Below are 9,083 nucleotides of genomic sequence, written 5' to 3' on the forward strand. Positions count from 1 at the left end.
ATATTGAATGGCTTCAATATATTATTTTCTTTATTTTAAATACAATAGAATTAATTTATTTAAAAAATAAGCTCTGAAATTTTTATAAAAGTAATATTTAATTTTTATAAAATAATCACTTTATAAAAAATAAAAAATTTATAATTTCATCTTTAAATTTTTTTCTATATTACGCTTTAATCTTTAAATTTTAAAAATATTAATTATTTAGTCTTTAAATTTTACATGATACTACACTTTAATCTTCTAAATTTTAAAAAATAAATTATTTAATCTCTAAATTTTACATTATATAACATTTTAGTTTATATAATTTTAATATATTGAACAATTTAATCCATTTGGAAGAAATTCATCAAATGACGCCAGTCACTCATGAAAAAATGTGTGATTAGTAGTACTTTCTAAGTGACATGCTAAACAATAACAAGTATTTATGAAAAATGTATAAAAAATCTTATTTCACAATTAAATACAAAGAGAATAATTACACCTGTAAATCCAAAAGGAAGAAGCATCTAAGCATTACAGAATTAATAGCGGTAAAAATAGAAAGAAAGGAAGATTTGTTCCATTTTAATGTAAATTTTATTGAGTTAGGCTGATAAATTATCAATATTTATTTCAGTCAATTGAACTTGTCTAACTATCAAGTCAATTTTTTTAGTAAAGCATTTTGAGCCTTAGCATTTTATTATAAATGTTAAAATTACAAGGATTAAATTATTTTATATATTAAAATTAAAAATATTAAATAATTTATTTATTAAAATTTAAGGACTAAAATATAATATAATATAAAATTTAAAGACTAAATAATTAATTTTTTAATATTTAGAGATTAAAATATAATATAAAGTAAAATTCAAAAATCAAATTATAAATTTTCTCCAAAAAATAACTAAAAGAAAAAATATTGTATATACTTTAAAAAATATAAAATATATTTTTTTAAGTTAATATAATAAGATATTATATTAAATTAATAACAATAAATTGAATTATTTACTTTTAATTATAATAATATAATAATATTATTATTAATTTAAAATAATAAATATTATATATTTAGGTTTTATTTATTTTAAAAAAATAATTTATATATAAAAAATATTTTTATATATTTTTTTTATTTTAATAAAATTAATATTTTATTTTAAAAAATATTTTCTTTAAATATTTTTAAAAAATAATTTTCACACCGACAATACACTTAACTCCGGGCTCCGGAGCAGCGGCAAAATCAACCATAGAGATATTTATATAAAAAATAAAAAATAAAAAAAAAAATCCTGTTAGTATCTATCAAATTTGAGCAGAGAGCTTACTGGTTCAACCATGGCATTCTCATCTCCATCTCCAATCTCTGCAATATCTTACCCTAACCCAACTCTTCCTAAAAGTGTCTCTTCACGGCTTCACCTTCCATGTTCATTCCTAAAGCCATGGCCAAGGAGCTTTACTTTAACCATGATGGTTGAGCAACTAAGAAACTTCGGGTATTCTTCAAAGCTCTTTCATTCTTTTTTCCTTTTTCTTTTCCAGTTTTTTTTTCTCTAGGCATTTGGTTTGATAAACCAAATTTAGCTTTTTTTCTTTGATTTGGGTTGGTGCAGGCAGGATGGATATGGTGGCAGAGCTAGTAGGAGTAATTTAGGTCCAAAAGGAAGGGAATGTAGTGTTGGAAAATAGGTATGGACTCCAAAGATTGGTTAACGATGGAGAAACGGTTCTCAAACAGGTACTGCCCAGCTATCAATCAGTTTATTGCCTTGTCAATTTTCATTTTTCATCACCTGTTATAGAATTTGCAATTTGTGATTTTGATATTCTTACAACGATTAGAAAACAAACCATTATTGGGCTTTCACTTATGGGTAATGGGTGTTAATGGAATATCGTGATTTATTATCTGTAGTGGATTCAAAATCTATTGCTTCATTTGGCTCATGAATAGGAAGAGAATGGAATAGCTATATTAATCTTAGTTCAGATTTTAGATGTGTAATAGAACAACTATTCTACAAATTAGTGGCATACAAATTCCACATATAACTGAAGAATAACCATATTCCATGGCCATATGGAATAACTGTTCTATTACACAAACGAAATGAACCATACATAGTATTAAAATTTCATTGTTTAACATTGTATCAATTTGATCTTGATCCCCTCAGGGTCCAATTCAACCAAATTGCAATTCATCATTCAGGGCCAGGGGTTGTTAACTAGGAGTCATTAGGGAAGGGAATCATCCTTCTGAGTTCTGAGGCCTTGGTAATTCGGTGTTCCTCTCCTCCAGCTTTAGTTTAGAAAACAGCAAACCATGTGGGCACTACTACTACTATGGCCCAACGTAATGGATATTTTCAATTTTATATAGATGCTCATTATTAATTTGTTTATGCATAATAGAAGTCAAAATAAAACTGCGGAACATAAGCAAAATCATTTTTTTGGGATTACTTTTTGGAGTATTTTTCTTTGATAGATCTATCATCTATGAGTCTTGATATTTATATTTAATAGATGAACTTAAGCAAATGATATTGTTAACACAATTAAAACTGTTATTTTCACTCTTTGATCGGGTACTTTTTCTTCTAATGAATCTGATTTGTTAATATTTAGATTGAATTGGAGGACTCTTTGGAGAATGTGGGAGTGAAATTGTTGAGGCAAGATAGTGCAAAAACAAATGACCTCGCTTGTGATGGTTCCACAACATCTGTAGTTCTTGCTCATGGTTTAATCACTGAAGGTCAGGAGGTAAGTCACCAGTAGACTCTCTTATAAATCAATAATGCTTGCTCCAATGGTTTAAAGACTAACACTTCTTGTGTCTTGTTATGGTTGAAAGAAGATGCATAAAAAGTAAATTTGTAGCCAGTAGAGATGTTTGTCATTTATGTCATGCAGCAGCTCCTGGCTTTTTTTGATAATCTCTTTCAATGGTATCTCCACTTCAAATATCTCACTAAGCTTTTATATAAGATTCCATGAATTTTTATGTTAAAGATGACGCAATTTCTAGGAGATTGCGGCTGGCATGAATCCATCCAAATTGCTTGCGGGATTGAGAAAACCTTGAAGGCCCTTGTTTCTGAACTCGAATTGATGTCTAAGGAGATGAATAAGTTTCTTTTTCTCCTTTCCTTATGCTTAGAAGTTAAAAAATTGAGATCCAGGAAATGTAAATTAGTATGTAAAATGAGGAGCAAAGATGCTTCTTCTATGTCTGCAAGAATACTAACAAAAGCTTTTAGGTTGAGGATGATGAGCTTGCAGATGTTGCTGCAGTTAGTGCAGGGAATGATTATAAAGTGGGAAACATGATATCTGATGCTCTTCGGGAAGTGGGAAGGAGGTGCATAGTCATAATTGTAAAAGGAAAGTATATTGAGAACAATCTAAAAATTGTTAAAGAGATGCAATTTTATCGTGGATATTTGTCCCTTATTTCATCCCTGATCAATGCAAAATGACGTTAGAGCTCCGAAACTGCAAGGGAGGAACCATAAGCTTTTATATAGTTTGATACCGAATGAAGAGAATGTTTTCATTGGTGGAGATTTGAATGGGCATGTAGGAAGTGATAGACAAGGTTATGAGAATGTTCATGGAGGTTTTGGTTTTGGCAGTCGAAATGAGGAGGGAAAAAGTATCCTGGATTTTGCTATGGCATACAACCTAATACTAGCAAATACCTACTTTATAAAAAGAGAGTCACATTTAGTGACTTTCAAAAGTGGGCAACATAGAAGCCAAATCGACTTCCTCTTAACTAGGAAGACAAATAGGGCTCTATGCAAGGATTGCAAGGTCATTCCAGGAGAGGCTTTAACAAGTCAACATCGGTTGGTGGTCTTGGATGTCAAGTTTAGGAACAATTCAAGTAAGGTCAGAAGAAATAGTGTAGCTCGAACAAAGTGGTGGGAGTTCAAAAGAGTAAAGCAAGTGAAGTTCAAAAATGAGCTTCTCGAGTTCGAAGTATGGAAGCTAGATATGGAGGCCAATGATATGTGGATATAGATGACATCAAAGATTAGAGAAGTAGCTAAAAAAGTACTTGGAGAGTCTAAAGGACATGGACCACCCTCAAAAGAGAGATGGTGGTGGAATGAGGAAGTACAAAAGGCAGTGAAGAGAAAAAGGGAATGGTATAAGAAATTACCTAAATGTGATAATAATGAGGCATATGAACAGTACAAGATAGCAAAGAAAGAGGCAAAAAAGGCAGTTAGTCAAGCAAGAGCACAGGCCTTTGAAAAGTTATATGAGAAACTTGGAATTAAAGAAGGGGAGAAAGATATTTATAGATTAGCAAGGAGGAGAGAAAGGAAATGTCAAGATCTCAATCAAGTTAGGTGCATTAAGGATAAAGAAGAAAAAGTGTTGGTGAAAGATGAAGACATTAAAGAAAGATGGAGAAATTATTTTAATGTTCTCTTTAATAATAGTCAAAATGGTAATAGCGTGAATATAGATTATAGAACAATAGAAAAGAATGTGAATTATACTAGAAGGATTAAATCTTTAGAAGTAAATGTAGCACTTAAGAGAATGAAAGTGGGTAAAGCCTGTGGACTCGATGAAATACCAATTGAAGTGTGTAAGTATTTGGGAGATATGGGAGTGGCATGGTTAACTAAATTATTTAATAAGATTCTAAACTCAAAGAAAATGCCTGATGAATGGAGGAAGAGTATTTTAGTACCTATTTTTTAAAATAAGGGAGACATACAGAGTTGCTCAAACTATAGGGAAATTAGACTCATGAGCCATACTATGAAGTTGTGGGAGAGAGTTGTGGAGCATCGACTATGTCATGATACTTCTATCTCTCTCAATCAATTTGGTTTCATGCTCGGTCGTTCAACTATGGAAGCAATCTTTCTCATTAGAAGCTTGATGGAGAAATATAGAGATGTGAAGAAAGATCTACACATGGTTTTTATTGATTTGGAGAAGGCTTATGATAGTGTTCCAAGAGAGGTCTTATGGAATGTGTTAGAACAAAAGAGGGTATCTATTAAGTATATACAAGTATTGAAAGATATGTATGAAGGAGCAACTACTATTGTGCGCACAGTAGGAGGGGACACAAGAGATTTTCCGATCTCAATTGGATTACACCAAGGATCAGCCATAAGCCCTTACCTTTTTACATTAGTTTTAGATGAACTGACGAAACATATACAAGAGAGTATTCCTTGGTGCATGATGTTTGTGGATGATATTGTTCTGACAGATGAGACACGAGAAGGAGTCAATATAAAATTAGAACTTTGGAGAAGTACTATAGAGTCAAAGGGTTTTAAGTTAAATAGAACGAAAACAGAATACATGCATTGCTAGTTCAGTAAAGGCCAAACTGGTGATAGGGAAGGAGTTAGTTTGAATGGAGTGATACTGCCCAAAGTAATCACTTTAAATATCTAGGCTCAGTCCTTCAAGTAGATATGGGATGTGAGGAGGATGTTAGTCATAGGATTAAAGCCGGATGGTTGAAGTGGAGACGTGCCACGGGAGTTTTATGTGATCGTAAGATTCCCAATAAATTGAAAGGAAAATTTTACCGTACAGCCATACGACTGGCTATGTTATATGGTAGTGAGTGTTGGGCACTGAAAGAATCGTATGCATCTAAGATAAGAGTTGTAGAGATGAGAATGTTAAGGTGGATGAGTGGCCATACTAGACTAGATAAAATCCGTAATGAGAGTATTAGAGAAAAGGTAGGAGTGGTGCCAATTGAAGATAAGTTGAGAGAAGGGAGATTGAGATGGTTTGGTCATGTGAAGCGTAGACATACGGAGGCTCCAGTTAGACAAGTAGAGCACATTAGGTTAGAGGATAGAAAGAAAAAAAGGGGTATACCTAAATTGATTTGGAGGAGAGTAGTACAACATGACCTAGAAGCATTACACATTTCTGAGGATTTAACCCAAAATCGTTCAGAATGGAGAAAGCGAATCCATATAGCCGACCCCAAATTTTTGGGATAAGGGCTTAGTTGAGTTGAGTTGAGTTGATATGTTCTTCTATGAAAGGATTAGAGATGATATCATTTGGTTGCAGTTACTTTTGGTTCACAAAAAAATCACAAATCCAAAGGAGATGTTTAAAGTATTGGACAATGCTGTATAAGAGAAGTACCCCATAGTGAGAGTTGCAGAGGGCATTGAACAGGAAACGTTGGCTCTAGTTATTGCGAACAAACTCAAGGGTGTGTTGAAGGCAGCTGACAGGAGGTAGTGAGCTAAGTACTCAATATCAATAGATACCCTTATTTTATTGTATCTTATCTTACATAACACTACATTCTATAATAGTTATTGACTTGTTCAATTATTAATTATAGTTGTGATCTTATTATGCAAATATTTATGCAGATTGGAGCTGAGATCTTCAGAAGAGCTTAGAGTTATCTTGCAAGACTGATAACCGAGAATGCAGGCGAAAATGCCAACATTGTCGTAAACTAGGTCCTTTTACCTTAGTTCATCATTATTCTTTAGATATGAATGCTGGGATTTGAAATTTTGGGCTTTGAATTTTTTTTATCATTATAGAAAAATTTGATGCAAAAACTTGAATTTGGTTTGGTGCTATGTTGTGACAGCAAAGGAGTTGATTCAGCAATCTTGAGGAGCTGGCAAGATCAGTTAGAGAGTTAGTTAGCTAAACAAGTGATAACTGTTAGTTAGAGAGTTAGTTAGCTAAACAAGTGACAACCGTTGTGTTACCAAAATAAATAGTATTCTTTGTACAAAACAGATTCATTCAATGAATAATACGGAAATTACTCTCTAAATTCTCTCTCTTTCCCTCTACCTCTCGAGCTCTTTCTCTCTCCTTTCTTCTTCTTTTCCTCCCCCCATTCTCCTATCTTCTTCTTCCTTTCCCATTTTTCATGCTAGTTTGTGGCTCTGCCATAACATGCTGTCAAATGATGATCCAAGATATGGATACAATCCTGCAAGAGAGAGATATGAGGATTTGATAACTGCAGGAATTATAGATCCAACAAGGGTATCATCAGTTATATGGCGTATAGCAAAGAGGCAACAAGCTTATGCACTTACTGGATGATGAACAAGAAGGATAGATGCTAATATGTTGTAGTGATCTAGAACTCTTAAGTGGTCTAGCATATTTATATAACTGCTGATGGCAAATATCTATATTAGATGCACAAAATAGCAAGTATCAGTAATTCAGTGACTATGATAGTGAACAATTAACTTCATGAGTGGTTTTAACTGGCTGGAAATCATATCTTAAACTCTTAACAGAAAACAAGTAGAGGGCGAAAGCGGTCAAGAATTATTATGTATTTGAAGTGGATTTCTTGCAGCACATTTGTCTTTGTGCAACTTCAGTTCTTCTTTTCTAATTATCACTGCCATTTTTCCTATGATCAGGCACCAATTCCAAAGCTGAATCAGCTAGTTATTTCTTGTATGTCAAAAAAAACAAAAGCTAGAAATTTTCACTGGATAAAAAGTGTTTGAATTTAATTAATGTAAACATTGATATCAAAATGCTTATGATAATCAGAATTTGGTGCGGGTAGTTAGATGTTGTTTGGAGAATGCTGCATCAGTGGCGAAAACATTTCTGAATTCCGAAGCTGTTGCAGTTGACATTAAGGAACCACAACCGCTGCCAAGAAAACCAATGTCAACAAATCCAGGTAACACGTCCTTCACGCCATATACAGAGATACTTGTAAGTGAATGCAGGCAGAGACAACAGTTCTCGCTTATCTCTATCTGCTTGGCTAAACAATGCCAAGCTCTGATGTTTTGGTAATTCATAAAATTTGCATCCTAAAAGGAAGGGTAAGGGCACCAAGATAAGGTGGTTGCACAGTTTGACAGACTTCCATGGAAAATGATTTTAGACTGGACCAACTGGTAATGATCTGATACTGGCAAGCTTTTGTAAACTTTCCAGAGAAGTATATTTTAATTGGATTTTAAAAAAAGGGACTAAATAACTAATTTTAATAAAAAATAGGGATCTAAAAGTAAGTTATCCTAAATTAAAGAGGCTTTGACCTGCTCCGACCCTATTTGCTCCTTGTCCTGTTAATTGATTTTAATGGCAAATTTCCTTCACCAAACCACGCAACAACCAACAAACTCGGTGTGGTGGGGTCCGTTAATCACAACTACTGAACTACCCTTTAACTTTGCAAGCATTTTTTACGTAATAATATAATAAGAATGGCATATACGTGGAATCTGAAGGGGATCCCAAACTTTTACTTTTTCGCCCCGCTGAATTCTTATATTTCGTATTATTGCACCTGTCTCCTAAAGTATTTACAATTGTGGCACCATACCCTAAGAGAGATTAATTAATAAAAAAATTACTAAAAAATTAATAAATATTAATTTAATGATAATGGAGTCATCTCAACTTAAGTTTAAATTATAATTGGAATTAATTATAAAAAAATTAATATTTATAATATATACTTTGATTAATTTTAAATAATAAAAATTGAAATCTATGAATTTTGAAATAAATTTCATGGGATTTTCGGAAATAAAAAGTTTAATTTTTTTTATTGGTTTCTAATAAAAATTTGCATATGTAAAAGTGGCTGAGTGGGTGGTCAATGGCTGATTTTAGCTGAAATTTTAAATAATTAGCTAAATATTTGTGTCATACATAATTTTAATAGAAATTAAATTTTAATTTTCAATTTTTATTAAAATTATTTTAAATGTTTTTTTATATAATTTTGATTATTAAAATTTATAAAACGTAATTATAATGCTCTCATTTTAATGTATTATTTTTAATATTTATATATTCAATTTAGATTTTTAATAAAATTATATTTTTTTATCACTTTTTACAGTTTATTTTCTAAATAAATTAGTTAATACATATATATTGTTAAAATATATCATCATTTACACGCATGAACAAATGAAAAATTTTAAAAATATATCATCATGATAATCAATAGATAAATAATTTTGAAAATATTTAAATTTAATAGAATAAATATATATTTTGTAAATTTTAGTTATCATTATATTATTAAACTAAAATAATTT

At 31.4% G+C, this 9,083-nt stretch overlaps 1 long non-coding RNA gene and 1 pseudogene across 1 annotated transcript; both read left to right on the top strand.

The window, feature by feature from the left end:
- Window positions 1-443: 443 nt before the first annotated feature.
- Window positions 444-3,171, top strand: LOC131168966 (chaperonin 60 subunit beta 4, chloroplastic-like; annotated as a pseudogene).
- Window positions 3,172-6,082: 2,911 nt separating this feature from the next.
- Window positions 6,083-6,820, top strand: LOC110657945 (uncharacterized). The gene is made up of 2 exons (XR_009145673.1): window positions 6,083-6,257; window positions 6,399-6,820. It is a non-coding gene; the product is annotated as an uncharacterized LOC110657945 (long non-coding RNA).
- Window positions 6,821-9,083: the final 2,263 nt, after the last annotated feature.

Source organism: Hevea brasiliensis, chromosome 17 (assembly GCF_030052815.1).
Source record: "Hevea brasiliensis isolate MT/VB/25A 57/8 chromosome 17, ASM3005281v1, whole genome shotgun sequence".
Taxonomy (NCBI): Eukaryota; Viridiplantae; Streptophyta; class Magnoliopsida; order Malpighiales; family Euphorbiaceae; genus Hevea; species Hevea brasiliensis.